At 39.0% G+C, this 21,240-nt stretch overlaps 1 long non-coding RNA gene across 1 annotated transcript in view; it reads right to left on the reverse strand.

Moving 5' to 3' along the window:
* LOC129486592 (uncharacterized) overlaps positions 1-21,240 on the reverse strand; it is a 251,912-nt gene that overhangs the window by 191,453 nt on the left and 39,219 nt on the right. Inside the window, exon 2 of the long non-coding RNA XR_008659030.2 lies at positions 2,357-2,676. This is a non-coding gene — a long non-coding RNA (uncharacterized lncRNA). The remainder of the gene's footprint in view (positions 1-2,356; positions 2,677-21,240) is intronic.

The raw sequence follows: 21,240 nt of genomic DNA on the forward strand, positions 1-21,240 counted from the left end.
GTTGTAGTGGTTATGTTTGTGTTTGCTTGACTGACTGTTTATCCAATGTATTAGGATCATTTAGTAAGAGGCAGAAGGAGAACTCAGAGGTCTGACTTAACCCCGTTATGGTTAACAAGGTCTGTGCCTGGATTAGGACATTTTTATTCTAGTAAATAAAGTAATAATGATAACAATTTATAAACTGACCACATTTATATTAAATTGAAATTGTGCAAGAGAAAACAAATGCAAGTTAATTCCAAGTAGGCTTAATGCCCAGACAATCAGTACTGCGAAAATAAAACAAAGCAAAACCAATGCCCAAGAAAGGCTGCCAATTAGAAAGAAAGAATTAATTTAATTCAAAACAGGTTTTAATTTTGAGTCCTCAGGACTAAACAGCTAACTTGGGTACCTCCAACCAGTATGACACTGAGAACAATGTGACCTGATTTAAAGGAATTTTGAGTTTGTACAAAGAACATTGGCAAGCGATCTTAGAGTCTTCATTGATGTATTCATTTAATGAACTGGCAAGAGCTTGTTATGTGCCAACCATTGCTATGGGCTGATGATACAACTAAGTAAAAACATAACCCTTGCCCTGGAGGAAATACCAGTCTGATCTTGACACTGCCATATATGTGCAGTGAGGCTTTGGGTATGTCATTTAACTTTTCTGAGTCTCGGTTTCCTTAAAGTAAAATGAGGGAACTAAAAATGCATGATCACTAAAAATTGTCATTTGGCGAGGTAAATTGTATGAACTCAGAAGTTCTGTCTGGATAAATGTTAGCCTTTAGCTGGTTTCATTATATTAGATATTAATGTTAGGAAAGTTATGAAAATACAATAGGCATGCTACTGTTTGTTTCCATAATCATTCTGTTGAAAAAAAGAGATGTTTTCCTTTCCCCCATAATTTTCCCTTTGTTCACTCTCTTCAGGCCACATTTTCCATGTGGTTGTTTATCAGTATGTGCTATGGTCTGAATGTGTCCCCCAAAAAGCAGGTGTTGGAAACGTAATCCCCAGTGCAACAGTGTTGGGAGAGAAGCCTAATGGGAGGTTTGGGTCATGAGGGCTTGGCTCTCAAGAATGGATTAATGCTGATTATAAAGGTGGTTTGCCAGATTCCAGCCCCTCAATCTTGAACTTCCCAGCCTCCAGAACCATGAGTCAATCAATTTCTGTTCATTTTTAATTAACTAGCCCAAGATATTCTGTTATAAGCATCACAAAATGGACTAAAACAGCCTTAAGTATGCAGTTTCAGAATACGCTATACCAGTGGTCTTCAAATGTAGATAGCTAGGCCTCACCTCCAGAGTTTCTGTTTTAGTAGGTCTCATGTGTCAGATTAAAATGACCAACTATCCCGCATTTCCTGGGACTATCAAGTTTTAGCACTAAAAGTCTTTTCTCTCTCCATCCTCCCCCCCTTTTTTTGGATACAGAGTCTTACTCTGTTGCTCAAGCTGAAGTGCAGTGACATGATTATGGCTCACTGCAAGCTTCAAACTCTTGGACTCAAGGAAACCTCTCAGCTCAGCCTCCCAAGTAGCTGGGACTACAGGTGCACACCACAATGCCTGGCTACTTTTTAAAAAAATTTTTTGTAAAGATAGGGGTCTTGCTATGTTGCTCAGGCTGGTGCTGAGATCCTAGGCTCAAGCAATCCTCCTGCCTTGGCCTCCCAAAGTGCTGGGATTATATATGTGTGCCACCTTGCCCAGCTTTTTTATCTCAAGAAACTCTTCAGTCTCGGGTAAGCCAGACTAGTTGTTCACCCTAGGTAGAGCATAAGAATTTGCATTTTTAACAAGTTCCCAAATGATACATACACTGCTGATCCAGGAGCCACATATTGAGAACTACCGCTCTATACCTATGGTTCTCATCCTTGCCTGTCCATTAGAATTATTTTAGGAATGTAAAAATGATATTTATTCTGATCTAACTGATCTCAGGTGCAGCCAGGTAACTGTCCTTGTTAAAAGCTTCTCAGGTGATTCTAGAGTACAGCCAAATTTAAGAAACACTGCTCTAGATCCATGAAGCTAATCACTGAACACTTTGACTCTGTCCTCTTAACATCCTGTAATTGCATCATCTTGTCATCTTTACTGCCCCTGCTGTGATTCAAGACATTGTTTCCTGCTTGCACGGTTGCTTTAATCACATGACTGACTTCGCTCCCTTCAAGTTTCTCACACCATCTCTACTTCATGCTTTCTGCAGCTGCTGGAGGAATCTTACTAACATAAAAACTTGATTATATTACTCTCTTGTTGAGGATCTGATGGACTTTCTTGTATTAATGTAATTCATGTTATCTGCTCTAAAAAGCAATTGCCAGAGCCCAGCCACTTACCACAACAAAGGTTTATTTCTTTGGCATGCCATAGTCCAATGGCTGTTCTCCTAAACAATTCTTCTTCCAGAACTGTGGTGACAGCAATTCTCCCATTATGTAGCTTCATGATCCCTAGGGCTTCCTTGGAGTCCTCCCTTGCATCACTTCCATTTAGTTAACTGAGAGATGAATGGACAGAATGTGGAGCATGACACAGGATATTTAGAGGCTGGGCCCTGAGGTCATATACATCACTTCTGCACATATTCCGTTGTCATAAAAAAACCTTGTAGCCCCAGCTAGATGCCAGGTGATCTGGAGAATGTCTTGTTGTGTGCCTAGAATGAAAATGAAATAGCACAGTGACTATAAAGTGTTATCTCTGTTACAACTTTTATCAGAGTAATACAAACTCAAACATATTGTGGGTAATTTATTGGGTTGTATTACACTCATTAAAATTACTCCTCATTGCCTTCAGTATAAAGTCCAAAGTCCTGTGCTTGACCTGCAGTGATCTTAAGATTCTATTCCTGACTCACTTTTCAGTCCTAACTTTTGGTACTTTTCACAGGCATTCCCTGTCCCTATTCCCAAAATGTCCCATGCTGTCATGCCAATTTGGGGGTCTGAAAAATCTTTCCCCATTTCTTCACTTAACTCTTTCCTACTAGCTTCTCAGAGCTCAGTTCAAGAGTCAACTCAGAAAGTTTTTTCTGAATCTCCATCACCTTCTGCTTCCCAATTTGAAATTGTTGCTCTTGTTCTCCATTCTAATAGCCCCTGGCATTCCACACTCATAGACCTCACTCCATTGTGTATCTTTGAAATGGTCCAGAACATCTTGATTGTGAGCATCTTGTGGGTGACAAAAGTGCTTTTTCTCATTGTGCTTAATACTACATGATACCTGGCATGTAGCAGACATTGAATAAATGCTTGTTTGGATAAATGAATAACTGTTTAAAGACAATTAAAAAAAAAACCCTGATATCATACTACAGAGTAGTCGAGATGGTTTCCATGGCAATTTGATAGGTGTAAGCAAACAGTCCCCTACTTCAGACACTTGTGTGTGTTGAACTATTGAATATCCCTTTCATATTGCAAATGCGGCACTGTGTTAAACATATATTCACCATTAAACACAGCCTTTCTTGGATTGGTTTCTTAGTTTGCGTATCAAATTGTTATGCAGACTCCATCAGAGTAGGACCCAGAAGAAGTGTTTTAGTAAGAGCTGAGATTTTAAAACATAAAAATATATTCAGATTATGAGCTATTTAATGAACAAAGACCTGGATTTTATACCACACTGGAGGTCTTAAGATAGCCAGATATAGCATAAAAACATGTGACTGAGGTCCAAAGGACACACGAATAAGTGGGTAAGGACAGAGGGGCAGGGCAAGATAGCAGAATAGAGGCCTCACCAATTGCACCCCCAATAAGGACACCAACTTAACAACTATCTACACCAAAGAAAGCACTTTCATAAGAACCAAAAATCAGGTGAGCACCCACAGTACCTGGTTTTAACTTCATATCACTGAAAGAGGCACTAAAGAGATAGGAAAAAAATCTTGAATCACCAATGCCACCCCTTCCCCATCTCCCCACAGTGGGAATGAGGTGCAGAGAGCATTTTGCCATGCTGGGAAGAGGAAGTCACAGCATTTATGAGGCATTGAACTCATTGTTGCCCTATTATAACAGAAAACAAAACTAAACCAAACTCAGCTGATGCTCACCCGTGGAGGCAGCATTTAAACCATCCCTAACCAGAGGGGTATCACTGATCCAAGTGGTCCAAACATCAGTTCCTACAAACCTCACTACAGTGGGCTAAGGTACTCTGGAGTTCTACCTAAACTAAAAAGACAATCTAGGTGACATGGACAGGAAATCCCAGGTAAGTCCTAATGTTAAACTGGGCCCAGAGACAATAAACTGGGGGGGGCATGCCACCTACAGAGATACCAGAGGGGTGGCTAAGGCAGTGCTGGCATTACCACTCCCCTAACCCCAAGCTGCACAGCTCATAGCTTTAAAAGAGACCTCTTCCCTCTGCTTGAGGAGAGGAGAGAAAAGAGTGGGGGAAGACTTTGCCTTGCATCATGGATACCAGCTCAGACACAGCTCAGAGTGAACTGTAATTACTTTGAGAGGTTGAGGCAGGCAGATCACTTGAGGTCAGGAGTTTGAGACCAGTCTGACCAACATGGTGAAACCCCATCTCTACTAAAAATACAAAAATTAGCCGAGCATGGTGGTGCACACCTGTAATCCCAGCTACTTGAGAGGCTGAGGCAGGAGAATCACTTGAACCCGGGAGGCAGAGGTTGTAGTGAATCAAGATGGCGCCATTGCACTGCAGCCTGGGTAACAGAGTGAGACTCTGTCTCAAAAATAAATAAATAAATAAATAAATAAATAAATAACTTTATGGTATGTGAATAGTATCTCAATAAATCTGTTTTTATAATAGATAGATAGATAGATATGTATATCTATTAGACAAATCTTAACTTTCATTGTTTTTTCCCTTGAACAGCTCTTGGGATTATATATTAATAGTTACAAATACAGTGGCCTGATGGTCTTAATGAGGGCTCAGCTAGCTCCACTAACTAGTCAACTACCCAGTAGCAGCACCAGGCAAAGTTGTCATCTTCCAGTGGAAATCACCTTTATTTTCCTAAGCATTTATCTGTTGTATGCCATCCTGTAAATATATAATGCATAATTATCTTCCCTTGTTTGCATTTTTAGCATGAGAGATGGTCAGAGCTTGTATCAGAAAGATAATTCCAAGATTCTTTCCCATTTTCATCCACCATCTTCTGGGATATAGTTGGCATGGAGAGATGGCAATGTATATGTGACTATATAAAAATATATTTCTGGAGTATTTCCATTTGCCTTTCTATATCCATTCTCTACTCCTCTCAACTCTGGGAGCTGACCTTTACTCACTGTGTCTACAAGTTCCCTTACCTCTTCTGACTAGGTTTGTTCATCGACTGCATGAACAGTGAATCAGAGGTTGGAGAAAAGGTTCTGTACAATTATCCAACTGGCTCCCTCCCTGTGGGTTACAACAGGTAAGATGCCTGTCTACAGAAGTCCACAGGTCCAGTAGGTTGACCTCTATGTTGCTGGAAGTTACCTCCAGCTACTCAGCAAGGTTGCATTAATTGCTCCTTCTAGGATTGGTGTCAGTTCCATGCAACTGCTAGCCCCATAGTGTTTTTTACCTCTCATTGGTTTCCCTTAATCGAGTAAATAGTCTCTTAAACATTGGAAATGCCTCTTTACTGAAGTTTCCAGCTGGAGAATGCCCTTCCTTTCCTACAGGGCTCTGAATGATACAGTAACTGTCTGACTAACAACAGATAGTTGATATTTAGCAGCCAGTTGAAAGGCTGCAAATAGACTCTATGCTTAATCTCTTTTCATAAACTACAAATGCTTAAAAAGTTACTTATGACCAATGCAAAAGTGTCATCTATTTAATACTATTTGGAAGACCTTTTCAGGTGCATAATGCCAATCCACAATTCAATCCCTCCTGGCAAACGATATTATAAATAAGAGGGAGAGAGTTTAAATTAGTGCTCTCTAGATTCAGAGTTAGGGGTTAGGAGCATTACACATAGAATTGAAATCTCCAGTTCCATAAAAAGTGCCCAACATTCTCTTAATGTAGCTTTTGGAATACTATTGACTGAATGAAATTTTGAGCTCTCAGAAGTTGAACATTCACATGGCCATCCTAAGTGCCCTGTCTGACATGTCTCTGCTTAGTCAACATGTCTCCGTTTAATTACCACCATGAGTGAATTTACCTCCAGCCCTACTTGCACTACATGGATGTATATTTTGAAAATCATTTTGCTTATTAATGCGTATTAATACTTAGTGTTAAGGTGTACACATTGCAAAATAAAATAAGCTATGGATGACATGCCAACTCTCCCACTTACTAGCTGTCTCTACTAGAGAGATTAAAAAGTTAATCTCTCTAAACCTCAGCTTTCTGAAATTAAAGAGGATAGTAACAATTTTTACATCATGGATTCTTTTAAGATATAAATGAATTAGTAAATCTAAGTGTTTAGCACAGTAACTCATAAAAAGCACTAAGTGAATGGTGACTATCCTGTTACGCATCTCTCTTTTCCTCATAATAAACTGTTATGTAACAATTTATTACATAACAGAGCATGGTAAATTTTCTTTCGTGGCCATCAGCTTCCAGCCTACCATATCTGTTCCCACAGTCATTGCATTTATTTCTGGGAATGGCATTCCAGCTGAGAGTCCAGAAACTGTAGAATAGGAAGCAACTTTGGACATGATGTAGTCCAAGCTGTTCAATTTAGTGATGAGAAATCCAGGACCCAGATGAGTGAAATGGCCTAAGGGCTCACTGATACAGCAACCACACAGGAGCTAGCAGCAGCGCTTCCATTTCCCATGCAGTTGCCCTGTTCACCACACAGTGGGGATGCCCGCAGAAATGTTTTCTGAGAGTATAGCTTCTGCCCTGAATCCCAGATCTCTCTTTGGATCACACTGCTTGGTCTTTCATGTATATGGCCTGGTAAAGTTTCCAATCCTGTTACCACCACCACCAACACCACCACAACCCACTAACTCAAACTGGACATTATAACAATCCAAGACAGGTGCTAAGAGCTCTGCTTACAACTCTCCAAGATGCAAGCTCAAGTCAGAGCTCTAATATAGGCTTAAATTAACTGAATGATATTTTGAAATAATTTTCTCCTGCCTACTGGGCAAAGAAATCAGACGCATGAAGGGTAAAGACTCTGGTCAAAATCACCAGACACAAAAGGTCACAGATTATATGATTCACTTTATATGGAATATCCAGAATAAGTAAATCTAGAGATATTGAAAATAGAGTAGTGTTTGTTAGGGCTGGAGGAAGGGCAAATAGGCATAGATTTTGCTTTTGGAGTGAGGAAAACGTTGTGGAACTAGATAAAGGTGATGGTTATGTATATAAAGATACTGAATGCCCCTGAATTGTATACTTAAAAATTTTTAATTTTATGTTATGTGAACTTGATTTCAATTTTTAAAAATCACATGAATACAAGTGTATTATTGCTTGCCAATGATATCATGCAATCTCAGACAATCATCTAGTCTGAGAACTCTTTCACACTGATTGCTTTTGTCTTCTCTTCTAGTCTGTGCCCACTTAACAATTTTATTTTTACCAAGCTGTGCTCAAAAATCTTTGCAGCTTTGCTGAAAGTTTCTTCAAGGAGTCATTTTTTTCTGTCTGTAAATGATTCCTTCAAGATACTAAGTGTTTCATTCAACTGATATATTCAGGAGAGATACTGATCCATAATTTTCTTTTCTTGTAATGTCCCTCTCTGGTTTAGTTACCACGATTATGCTGGTTTACTAAAATAAGTTGGGAATTCCTTTTTTCTCTATTGTCTGAAAGAGTTTATAGAAGACTTATATTACTTTTTTTCTACTATATTTTGTAGAATATACCAGCAAGGCAATTTGGTCCTGGAATTTTCGTTTTTGGAAAAGCTTTTATTATAAATCCAACCTCTGTAATAAATACAGATTTTCGTTAAACACATCAATATTTGCTTTTACTTCTTTTCTCAATTTTACTAACTTGTAACTTTGTTAGCATTCTTATTCATTTTGAAAAATTTTAATAATTTTCTTATTATTTCTTCTTGATTCATAGATTATTTGTAAACATGTTATTTAATTTCTAAATACTTCAGGATTTTTCCAGGTTTTTTTTTTTTTGCTATTGATTTCTATTTTAACTGTGTTGTGGTCAGAAAACAAACTTGTATTATTTCAATCTTATATAAGCTAGATAATACCATCAAAATCGGGAAGGTGATACTGACATATTGCTACCATTGAATACTCAGGGCCAATTTTCAATTGTTCCAGTAATACCTTTACAGAATGAGGACTCAGTTGAGAAACAGTCATTACATTATTTTTGGTCATTTCTTTTTAGTCTGCTTTATTCTGGAAAATTTTCTCAAAATTTCCTTGATTTTCATGAGCTTGACACTTTTGGCATTTACGGGCCAATTATTTTGTAGAAAGGCCCCTGGTTTGGACCTGCCTAATGATTGTTCCTCATTACATTTGGGTGCTATGTCTTTGGCAGGAATATCAGAGGTAGTGCTGTGTTCTTGTTGCTTCCTGTCAGAGAGTGCACAAGATCAGTTGTTTCCTCCTCTCATGATGTGCACTTTGATCATTTGTTTAGGATCCTGTCTGCCAGGTGACATTACTCCTTCCAATTTGTAATTAATATGTATTTTGTGAGAAGTTACTTTGAAACTATGTAAATATGCTATTCTTCACCAAACTTTTTACTGATTCACTAATATTACATCTTTATGGTCTCATGGTTTCTTATTTAATTCAATGAGTTCGAATCTACTACTTACTACATTTATTTTCACAGTCAAATTATCCCTGCTTAGACCAGTAGGAGCTTTGGCAGTTTTTGAGAGGTTCTCTGTCTCTCTCTCTCTCTGTCTCTCTCTCTCTCTTCTCTCTCCTCTCTCTCTCTCTTTTTATTGTCATTAAGCTTTTGCATTCTTTGATGTTTTGTTAATTTTCGGCACAATAAGATAACTCAGGCTTGTTTTGTACTTTTCCTGATCCAGCCCCAAAACTGACCATTCTTTTAGGAAGCCCTAGTTCCTTTTAGATGAAAATTGTAGTTGGAAGCCAAGATTTAGGCTCTAGTTATGCTAATCAGAATTGGATTATTGCTGCTCCCAATCCCACTCAGTAGATAAGACTGGAAAATATATATGTATATACAAACACATATTTACATCCACATTTATTTCTATATTTATTATAAACCATGAGCTCACATTGAAACCTGAATTCCAATCCAACACTCTAGAATTCATCCTAGATTTTCCACTCTCTGAACTCCCCATCAGCTTAGTGAGATCTCCATGATCTGCTTGGATTCTATAACCCCTGCTTTGGTCCAAAAACTGCTTCCAGACAAAAGAGTAGAATGATTGTTGACTCACTTAGGTAGGTGTTTTCTTCTTTCTTAGGGATCATGGTCCTGTGTGGCCTATATCTAATGTCTGAAAGCGTTGCTTTATGTATTTGATCTGGTTTCATTTTAGTTTACAGCAGGAGGGTGGATTCACAATCACGTACTCCCTCATTGCTGGACAGGAAAGAATATCGCATTAAATTTTCACACTACTCATGTTAATATATCAAACATGGCTCACACAGACTGTTATAACAATCCAGGCAATAAATCTATGACATCTGTACTTGACAAAGCACAGAGGAAGAGACCTGAAGACAGCCACGCCTATGTCAACTTTACTTTTTTCTACTGTGTGACCTTAGGCAATATACACAGCACATTTGGTCTTAATTTCTTCATCTCTAAAGTGGGGGGTTTGGGAGAAGACTAAAGGATATAATGTACGTGAATCACCACTGGAGAACATTACACAGAGGTCTTCAATATGTGGAAGTTTATTCCTCAAATACTTCTATGACATTTATTAAAATTTATTTTGAAAGAATAAAGTTTATTCAATAAAATGTACCGAAATTCCTCCACAAACATTTTTCTCATGACTTTTATAACTTCAAATTTTCACTCTTTTAAAAAAGAAAATTATTTTATAAATTGAACATCAGCATTTATCTTGTCAACCACTGCTGAAAAGTCAGAGTATCTGGGGGTAGAATATGTTAGCTTTTAAATGGTGTGCAGATACAGCTTGGTTCAACTTTGAATAGAAAGTTAAAATACTTCAATCACCCAAATCTGCAAGATACATTCAAAAGTCAGGCACCGGCCAGGTGCGGTAGCTCACGCCTGTAATCCCAGCACTTTGGGAGACCGAGGCAGGTAGATCGCTTGAGGTCAGGAGTTTGAGACCAGCCTGGCCAACATGATGAAATCCTGTCTCTACTAAAAATACAAAAATTAGCCAGGCATGGTGGTGCCCACCTGTAATCCCAGCTACTTGGGAGGCTGAGGCAGGAGAATTGCTTGAACCTGGGAAGTGGATGTTGCAGTGAGCTGAGATCGCACCACCACCCTCCAGCCTGGGTGACTCCATCTCAAAAAAAAAAAAAAAAAGTCAGGCAGGATGTCATTTACCAAATTAGCACTAAGCGTTCACTGCACTTGTTAACTTTTGTACTTGCGTTTGATACAACTGGTTACTTGTTACTATTCTTCATGGCTGAACTTTGAAAAGATGTTGAATATATAGCATTTCCAACTTTGGAAATTGTTTTCCCACCTCTCTGGAAATAAAGTCCTTTATGTAAAAATGTTAATAGGCTTGTATGTAAAACTAAGTTTTGTTATGCAATACCCAGTGTATGTGTGGATATGTATGGGTGTATATATATATATGTTCAGTATATGCATACACACATATATGTGTAACTGTTTCCAGGAGTTGTTTTAGTTTTTAAGGCTCCTCCTCCTCCTTCTCTTCCTCCTCCTTCACCCAGGCCTTTATTCTTCCCTCCTTTTCTCCCTCCTTCCATCGCCTTCCCTCCCTCCTTCTCTCCTTTCCCTCTTCTTTGCTTCCTCCACATATATTCATTAAGCTCCTTTTATGTGCCAAGGATATTAGGGACTTGATGTACATGATAAATAAGAAACCACTCCTGAACCTAGAGTGTCAGGGATAATGACGAAATACATAAAATTGGAGCACAGATCAAGGGCAGCCAACGCAATTCGTGGGATCAGGTGAGGGTCTTCGAAAAATGTAAGCTCTGATGTAAATCCTTCCTCTGCCCCATCTACTTTTCTTCAGTTCTGGAAACTCCTAGCCACTATCGCTTTGAACATTGCCTGTACCCCGTTCTCCTACCATTCACCTTTGGAACTTCTACTAATGCTTATGTTTAACTTTTTAATTAATTTATTCATCTTATAACTTTTTTTCATAGTTTCCATTTCTTTTTTCCACTATTTTGCATTCTGAGTGAGTTCCTCAAATCTAGTTTCTAATTCACAAATGCTTTCTTCAGGTGGGTCTAGCCTACCATTTATGTATTAATTAGTTTAAGTTTCAATGATCACACTTCAACTATCATATTTCAATTTTTGGAACTATTATGTTCTTAATAAATCCAATTGAGCTTTTCCCCAATATCCTGAATTTATTTCGTAGGTCCCATTTATTTCTCTGATTATTTAAAATATTTATTTGAAAAATTCCTTTCATATAATTCGTCTGTAGATTCTGCACGTGAATGGTCACAGCTGTTATGTGTTTTGAACCTCTGTTGGTGGTGAGTTGTTTTATATTACTTGACTGAGCTCATTTCTGGCAGAAATTGTGGAAATGCTTCCTCTGCTTTGAAATGAGGGGGGCAGGCAGCCTCCTGCCTAGGGCAGTTTGGCATGTGCCTCTAGCAAAGTTTGGTGAGTTTCACTGGTTCCATGCTAGTTTCAACATTGGCTTCTCAGCCAAGTCCCTGCCCTGGCAAGTAGTGTGTATACATGCCCCACTCACAGTCTTAGGTGCTCATATTTCTTGTGGATGCCTGTTTATCACAGTCCAGTATGGTGATCTGGCATCCAACTGTGCCGAAGAATTGCTACTAATGAATACAGTTAATTTACTCATAATTCATGAACTGCACAATTCCTTGAAAGCTCCACTATTTAGGGAATCCAATGCCAACTTCCTAACACCTTGTAGGTGTTGGGAGACCAGCCAATAACACATACCACAAAGGACTACTTGGCATCCACTTTCATTCATCAAAATGGCTTTGAGTTTTCTCTTTGCATCAGATTCCTAATTTGTTCCTGTTCTTTCAGTTGAACTTATCTAAGATGTAATATTTTAATATCTATTTTATCCAGTGTTTCTCTGCATATAGACCTAGGCAGGGCAGAGGAATGGAGTGGCAGTTTCCATATCTGCTCAGCCCACCTTGTTGCCTCTATAATTATGAAGCAGAGTCTTAAAGGTTGAGAAGGATGTGCAGATACTGTGCTAACTCCACATTCACTCCAACTATAAGGATTTTATCCCCTATCGGAATTCCTGTGTACTGTGTCAGTTTTTGTTCACTTAATGACAAACTTCCTTGAATTCATGTAATTTTACTTATCCATACTCCACATTCACCCACGTTGGTTTTACCTCAGGAAATTATGACTGGATATAAGAGAACTAGGATTTTGAATGGATGCTGGGCCTAATTCCCAGGTCATGGGATGATCTGTGCTGCAATCCACCATGGCACACATTTACCCATGTAACAAACCTACACATGTAACCGTGACCTTAAAATTAAAGTTGAAGAAAAAAGAAAGATTTACACCTAAGTTTAAGGAGAGAGAAAGAAAGAAAACAAGGATTTTGTACCTTAACAAAATGTGTGATCTGAACATGGAGGGGCATACCTAGTGCTGGCAACCTGCAACACCTCCACTGTGCTGGACTGGCAAGAGAAGGATGTTGTAGTGAGGGTCAAGAGGTGCATGAGTTGCAAAGGGATTCCAGGCAATGATACCCTAACATCCCTCTCACCCTCTCTGTTAGCTTTCTCTCATTTTCATTTAGTAATAATTCCCTAATCACTGTATATGGGATTATACAACATTCATCTATATACTCTGTTATGGGATGAGGTATATAATAATCCACAGGGCAGGGGTGTTAAAGGTTGTGAGGTACAGATGACCCATCCATGAGGTGACAACACAGCAGAAGCTCTGAGGCCACACATGCCCAGGTATAACTTTGGATCTTAGAACACATGTAAAGGGCCCAGGAAAAGCTGCCCTTTGGATGTGTAACTCTACATTACCCAACATATAGGCCAGTTTCAATTCCAGATATATTCTAATAGTCATAACCTACTAGATATTGTCTAATTTGATCCTTACCACAATCCCATTAGGAAAGAATTATGCATGTTTTATGAGTCTTTTATTCATTCATTCAACAAACATTAATTCCATTCCCTCTGTGTGACAGGCACCATTCCAGGCAGAGAGTTTACAGCTGAGCAGACAGAAAAGTTTAAGTAAGTTGTCCACAGGCCACAATACCATCAGGCGCCAGTCTGAATTTAAATCAAGATCTCTAACTACAAGAATGCTAACCACTACCCAGTACTTCCTTCCACATGTTGCAAGTAAACTTTTATAGTTGTAGTACTGTTATCTTTCTTTCTTTCTTTCTTTCTTTTCTTTCTTTCTTTCTCTCTCTCTCTCTCCTTTTTTTTTTTAACATGGTCTCACTCTGTTGCCCAGGCTGGAGTGTAGTGGTGCAATCACAGCTCACTGCAGCTTTGACCTCCCTGGCTTAAGTAATCCTCCCACCTCAGGCTCCCAAGTAGCTGGGACTAGAGGTGCATGCCACCATGGCTAGCTTTTTTTTTTTTTTTTTTTTTTTTTTTTTAGAGATGGAGTCTTATGTTGTCCAGGCTGGTTTAGAACTCTTGGGCTCAAGTGATCCTCCTGCCTCCAGCTCCCAAAGTGCCGAGATTACAGGCATGAGCCACCCTGCCTAGCCAGTATTGTGATTTTTTTTTTTTTAATTTCCTCTGTTTTCCCTTTTCCTCCCTCCTAGTCATGTCCTGTCCTAGGGCTGCTTCTCTTCATAAAGGGACTAAGTCAGGTACTGGATTAAATTTTCAACAGAAATTTAAAATATTGCAATAAAAGAAATTCAGTGAAACCCTAAGTATGACGCCATATAGTTAAAAAAAATTTCAGACAAAATAAAAATTCAAAGATTTATAGCATAATATTATCTAATGCCCTTTTTCTAAAGACTTCTAAATTCTTCTTTCTTTTCTTCTTTTTGCTTTTTTTTTCTCAATGTTCAGGTTTGTATTTAATCTCTAAAAAGGAAGTGGCTTAATATTCAACTTCTTGTTCTTTTCTTTTCTACTTGTTCGCATCTATTTTTTGCTTTGCTGTCCAAGTTAAATCTTCACTTTTTTTCGCTGTTAGCCTCTTCCCATCCTTCAAATGGTTTCTGTATAAAGTTCTTAATTTTTAAAACTCTTTCTTCACAGACAACTTGCCTTTTTTCTAAAATGTTTTGAAGATTTTCCTGTGTTACAGGAACCAAGACATAAGGGAAACCATGAAAAACTTATGTTTCAGTCATTTACAAAAGCTTCCTGCTGTACTGAAAAGTAAAAAAAAAAAAACTTTAAAGATATTTTGTTTCTGATTTTCTGATTTCAGCTTATGTTGACACATGGTTCTAGAAAGAAAACAGAACATTTCTGCTCATCAGTGTTTTGCAGTAAGAACTTGTGACCCCTAATTGTCAATATATCCTGTGGGATGGTAGGTTTTATGCCTTAACAGAGGCCACATCAGTGTGCCCTCTGTCCAAATAGCCCTCTTCCCATCACTCGATGGGATGACATTGGGTAGGGCATTGACACTGAGTAGGGTACTGTCTAACTCATTGTTCACCTCTTAGAATGGAAGGATAACTCATTTAGTTGTTGCTAATGCCTTGGAATGAGTATGTTTATTAGGTGGCTCTTTTGGGGCTAGTTCAAAAAGGCCACTGACAAGAATGGGAGGAGACTAGATCGGTCATGTTGGGGGAATAAAGGGTGAGGTGAAGGATCCATGAAAAAGCCATACGTGTGGATTACCTGGGAGAGCCCGTGAAGACCCTGGTACCTGGAGAGTGGAGCGGGCAAGAAATTAGAGGGCAATTCAGAAAGGAGAGTGGCAGCCTGAACAGAAACTTCCAAACTGTAATCAAGGATTGGGAGAAAGCTTAATATGAGGATCTCCAGAGACTGAATTTGCAGCACAAGAGAAGCAGCACAGGGGCTGCCGTTGGTGAACATTCTAACCTTGGTCACCCAGTTAATGTGCTATAGCTTCTGGGGGATACACTTGTCGTAACTGCCACCAAATAGTGAGGTTTTCCTTGAGTGATGAAAAGAAAAATGCATTCACTATCTCAATTCAGTACGCAAAGCCCTCAAAGGATAGTTTTACAGGGTTTTAACATCTTCCTGAGCTTTTTAAGGAGAGAAAGCAAGCACGTCATATCTGCTTTGCTGAAACTTTAAGATTAATGTGGCTGGGTGCAGTGGCTCACGCTTGTAATCCCAGCACTTTGGGAGGCCTAGTCAGGTGGATCACCTGAGGTCAGGAGCTCAAGACCAGCCTGGCCAACATGGTGAAACCCCAACTCTACTAAAAATACAAACATTAGACAGGTTTGGTAGCAGGTGCCTGTAATCCCAGCTACTTGGGAGGCTGAGGCAGGAGAATCGCTTGAACCCAGGAGGTGGAGGTTGCATGAGCCAAAGTCGTGCCCCTGCACTCCAACCTGGGCAACACAGCAAGACTACGTTTCAAAAAACAACAACAACAACAAAAGATTAATGTACAAGAAGTAAAATATGTGGTAAAAAGTAAGTTGTCCGTATTCAATACTTTTAAAAGCAAACTTTGCAAATTGTGCTTCTAATTCATTCATGACAAAAAAGCTCCACCAAGCTTCCAATCAGCACTGGCAAATATTGCATCAACACTCCCCCTCCCTTATTCCAGACAGACATTAACATGTTGTCCATAGCCTCTTACACAGCTGAAATCTTTATCATCTTATATCTCAATGCTGTGCTGCAGGAAGCCATGAAAAATTAATTGGGACTGGTATCTCAGGTGGAGCTTGTGTGAACCTGGTAACTTAATCCCTGCCATGTACTAGGAGAACCTAGGTTATGTAAAATCATGCCATTGCATAAGTTTGTCTTTTCTGTCCTGGTCACTGGCCATTTTGCCTTCTTCCCATGTTGCTCACACACTTAAATGTTCAGGGCTTTTCTGTGCTCTCAAGGCCACACTCCTCAACCGAGTAAGAAAGAACTCACGTTTCTGATCATTTATTGACTAATGATAGATAACTATAGATAGTTTTTAAAGGGGTCAGTTGGTGGTATTCTCAATGTTTCCTTCCTCCCAAATGTTTCTTTGATTTTCCTAAGGATGAATTAGCTGCCCTACTTGCAAGCATAACAAGAAATGTTAAGTGCATTTCTACTGAAAGTAAATCTTTCTCTCACAGTGTCCAGCATTATGGGATCTCTGTTAATCGCTGTTTATATGTGAACCTTTAGAGAATGAACGTAATGTCAGTTTTGCCTGGGGTAAATTCTTTTATTCCTTATTCAGTTTTCTTACCCAGAAGATTTCCCATCTGAATCACTTTTACCTGGTTTGTTTGACTGGCAGGTGGATCCACTTATTGAGATTCCAACTCAAGCTCATTTGGGAAAAAAAACTAGAGACTGCACGTTTTGAAACAGAAATTCTCCAGGACCTGATCCTGGCATCTTCTATGTCTCTCTAGGGTCTAGAAAGCACACCTGCTTTCACTGATTCTGATAGAGGCCTCCGCTGATTTTCAAAAGGGTCATATGAGAATTCTGAGAGTTCTGCACAACTTAAGATGCCTCTTGGGAGAACTAGCAAGACTAGGAGATGGACCCTTTCCCCACGCTGGGGTTACCTGACGACAAAGGTTTGCTCCCTACCCCTCAAAATACCATGCATGCACTTTTCTGACTCAGCCTTGAGTCACACTACTGAAGGGTGGCAGGCTATGCCACCCACAAATATGCCACTTTGACATAAGGATCACTTCAAGCCAAAGGCACTTGAAAAAGAGCAGATTCAAGAAGATTAGATGTATTCTAATCTTCCCCTTCTTTTCCCTGAAGGTAGGAGATAAAAACTATCATGTGCAAGGTGCCCTCCCTGTGCCAAGAGAAAAGAAACATTCTTCCATGAAGAGTCATAGCCGAGATAATTCCGTATAAACACACCTTGTTAAAAGAATTATCTCCCTTTGGCCTCCCCACAAAATTTAGATACTTTTCCACAATTGCCTCTTTACAAAATCATGTTAAGCCTTGCTTTTTTTTTTAATCTTCATTTTCTCATAAGGGCTCCTGTGTCATGTAAAATATGTTGAATTTATATGCTTTTCTCTTGTTAATCTATCTTATGTCAATTTAATTCTCAAGACCAGCCAAGACCCTAGAAGGGCAGAGGTAAAGTTTGGCCTGCACTACACTATTGATCCCAACACACACACACACACACACACACACACACACACACACACACACACACAGACAGAGAGAGAGAGAGAACGCTCTTCCTATTCTGTGCCAGTGAAATTCTGCCATCCCCTCAGACTCAAAGTTCCCACACGAGCCGGAAATCCACCCTCTGTCTTGATTCCAGGTTTATATTCATTCTATCTTATATTGTTAATTACTGTTTGGTGGAAAGCATGTGACTGCCAACTTCCCTTCTTGACTCCTGGTATAAATTTCCAGCCTTCTGCTAATAATGCCCCCACACCTGTGACCTGCAGGCGCTCCATCCCACAGAGCTATGGGAGCATAGGACTGTAAAATCGATGGCTTCTTTTTCAGCCCAGCACCTTGCCCCTTGTAGGTATTCAGTTAAAATCTGCCAACAGACTCTGTGCCCACCTGGTCCAAAGGGAAGGATAAAGTTCATTCAGCAAATACATCTTTTCTGATTTTGAAAATATTGATGACAGTGGAGATTAAAATCCTACCAAGGCTGCTGCAGAATCAGTGACACATGAGGTGGCCAGGCATGGTGGTTCACGACTGTAATCCCAGCACTTTGGGAGGCCAAGGTGGGTGGATCCCCTGAAACCAGGAGTTCAAGACCAGCCAGGCTAACATAGTGAAACTCCGTCTCTACTAAAAATACAAAAAATTAGCCAGGTGTGGTGGCACATGCCTGTAATCCCAGCTACTCAGCAGGCAGAGACAGGAGAATTGCCTGAGCCCAGAAGGTGGAGGTTGCAGTGAGCCGAGATCATGTTATGCCACTGTACTCCAGCCTGGGTGACAGAGTGAGACTCCGTCTCAAAAAAAAAAAAAAAAAAAGACACATGAAGCTTTACCAGAAGATTTCAATATGTCCTCCAGTGCGTAATTCATTGGTTCAACAATTTTTACTGGGCAGGCATTCTAATAGATGTTGAGGATATCACAATAAATAAGGCAAACAAAATCTCTATGGTAGAGATTTTGAAATCTCAAATTATTAAGTTTTAGGAAAATTCAATGACAGAAAGTCTTATAATGTTACCATGTCCAGATAATGTAAGTTTTTACACATTACTATTTCAATTTCATTCAATTTTTTCTAAACTTTTGCGTTTTCAAACATGTAATCATATGTTAGTGCTAAGTATTAAAAAAAATTCTTAATTCCTATGTAAATTTAAGTGTATTTAAACTTTTTTTTTTTTTTGAGACGGAGTTACACTCTTGTTGCTCAGGCTGGAGTGCAATGGCGCGATCTCGGCTCACCGCAACCTCTGCCTCCTGGGGTTCAAGCAATTCTCCTGCCTCAGCCGCCCCAAGTAGCTAGAATTACAGGCATGCGCCACCACGCACATGGAATCTGTTGTATTGTTTCAATACAACTTTTGGAAATAAAAGTATGACAAATTCTCACTCTCTTCCTTAGGTAAGCGCCAAACTTTAAAAACAAAAGACACTCACTCTAAGTGTGCTATGGTGTTATAATGGCTATGAATGAGGTCATTAAGACATAGGAATTTTTCAGCTCATTATAATCTTAGGGGACTATTGTATACGCAGTCTATCGTTGACTAAAATATTATTATGCAGTATATGACTGTACTTTTGTTTAAGATCTTATGACAAATCCAAATTAAAGGAAAAAATAAAACAATTAAATGAAAAGAAAGACAGGTTTATCGTTTCTTCTACCAAATGGAGCTATATACTAACTGACACATATATGGTTCACACTAGGCCTTTCTTTGGGGTTTTAGAATGAGAGTCCATTTAGTCCAGAAGTTTATAAAGGTCATGAAAATTATTATTTGTGTTAGGATTAATAAAAATGTATTTCTACCAGATGAATATTTGATTGGCATTACATTTATCCACTTATCACTCTAAATAAATAAACAAATATATACACTCAGTTTTTTTCTTTTAAACGCTCCCTCCCTCAAAAAGACAAGAAAAAAAGAAAAAAAAAAAAAACGGAGAATCTCCTAAAAAGATAAAGGTAGGTTTAGTGAAGCACAGAGTGAAAAAGTGTTAGTGTCCTGCCATCCTGTGGTTAGGAACAGTACTACAGCATTGTCTTGGAAATTTGCATCTGAGTATCCCTAAGAATCAGAAATGCAGTTAGCTTCACCAATAAATTAACTTTAAAAAGAACTCAGAACATAAGGATGCATTCTAAAGGATCCACAAAGTTATTTCATCCTAAAATATAAAAACTTCCTGGTTGAGTTGGGTCCCTGAAAGAAAATGTTGTCATTATATGCACAGTGTTTTAAATGTTGTTTTTGACAGATACTTAAGCAGTTAATAGATATCATGAATGACAAGTTAACATCTCAATAAGCTAAAGCTTTTACATTTTAATAAACAGAAAATCTTGTCAGACCAAGCAGAAAAAGTATGATTTTAATATTCTAAGCATAACACTGATCTTTAACTAAACAGGTAAGTTTGATACTTTGAAAAAGATTAGCAAGTATCTGGAGGACACTAGGAATAGCTCTTGGGCTTGAAGGGGAGTAAAGCTTCTTATTACCCCAGTCTTCCACCCTCCGCCTCAGCCTAACTTAGTCTAGAGGCAGATAATAGGTTTTTATTTTTATAATGCAGATTTTGTGCTAAGGTCCCACATTTCACTAAGCCCACAAAATAAAACATCTATCAAAGAGTGAAGGACCAGAATTGTCATTCTAAATTTAGTTGAATACTGTTTCACTACCCATACCTTTCCAAAATCTAGTAAGAAGCTGCCTTCAGTGCCAAGCAATTACAAAGGCCCCCAGCAGCCACCACCAGTAAACAGTGCAAAAAAATTATGAGCAACCATCTACGACAATCTTCATATTCCCACCCGCACCATTAGAGAAGTAACAACTTAGTAAAACTTCCTGATATCTTGTTCTAAGAACCATCAAACGTTGCATATGTGGAAGTATCTGCAGTTTGTTTTCACTCAGCTTTTAAGTGGGCCACAGCTTGCCAATATGTGTATTTATAAATCTAGCTGGTGAACTTAATGGACAAATAAAAGATTATTTAAAATTTCTATCAAATTATTGTTCAGGTCAAATTGGAATAAAGATCAGGCAGTGATTTCATTGTGCACACATTTACTTATCCCACTTTTATGGTCGCTTTACGACTCTTCCAGGCTTCTTCCTTCCCTTTTCTCTAGCTTTGCTTTCTGCTTTTACCTGTAGCTCTTATTCCCACTTCCCCCTCTGGGCGTCTTTTGCTTCAACTCTCCATCACAATCTGACTTATGTCCTCCATAACACACTGAATAAAAATAAAAGATTCCAATGTGAGGCTTAGGTAAGTTTGCCACAGGTTGGCAGAGGTCAGCTCAGATCTTTAGCCTGCTTTCGCTCTGTATTTGCTTTGTGGTGGGAACAGGCAAGTTGTATCCCTTAATCTGAACCTTTAAAGCTAAATTGTCAAACTGGTTTACTGAGGGCAAGGGTCTTGAGAAGATTTACATGCAGAGATTAGAAGTAACCTTGGTAAAGCCAGCTTTTTAAAGGTTCAACTCAGAATGACTGCAAACACTGATTTAAGGGCTGGAAATAGAATCATAGAAAGAGACAAGAGAGAGGAAGGTAGAAAGAAAGAGAAGGAAGGAAGGGAGGGAGGGAGGAGGGGGGAGGGAGAGAGGGAAGGAAGTAAGCAGAGAAAGAGAAAGGGAGAGAGAGAGGTAAGGACGAAGGATGGAAGGGAGGGAAGGAAGAAAGGAAGATCTAAGC

The sequence above is a fragment of the Symphalangus syndactylus genome, chromosome 7, assembly GCF_028878055.3.
Source record: "Symphalangus syndactylus isolate Jambi chromosome 7, NHGRI_mSymSyn1-v2.1_pri, whole genome shotgun sequence".
NCBI lineage: Eukaryota > Metazoa > Chordata > Mammalia > Primates > Hylobatidae > Symphalangus > Symphalangus syndactylus.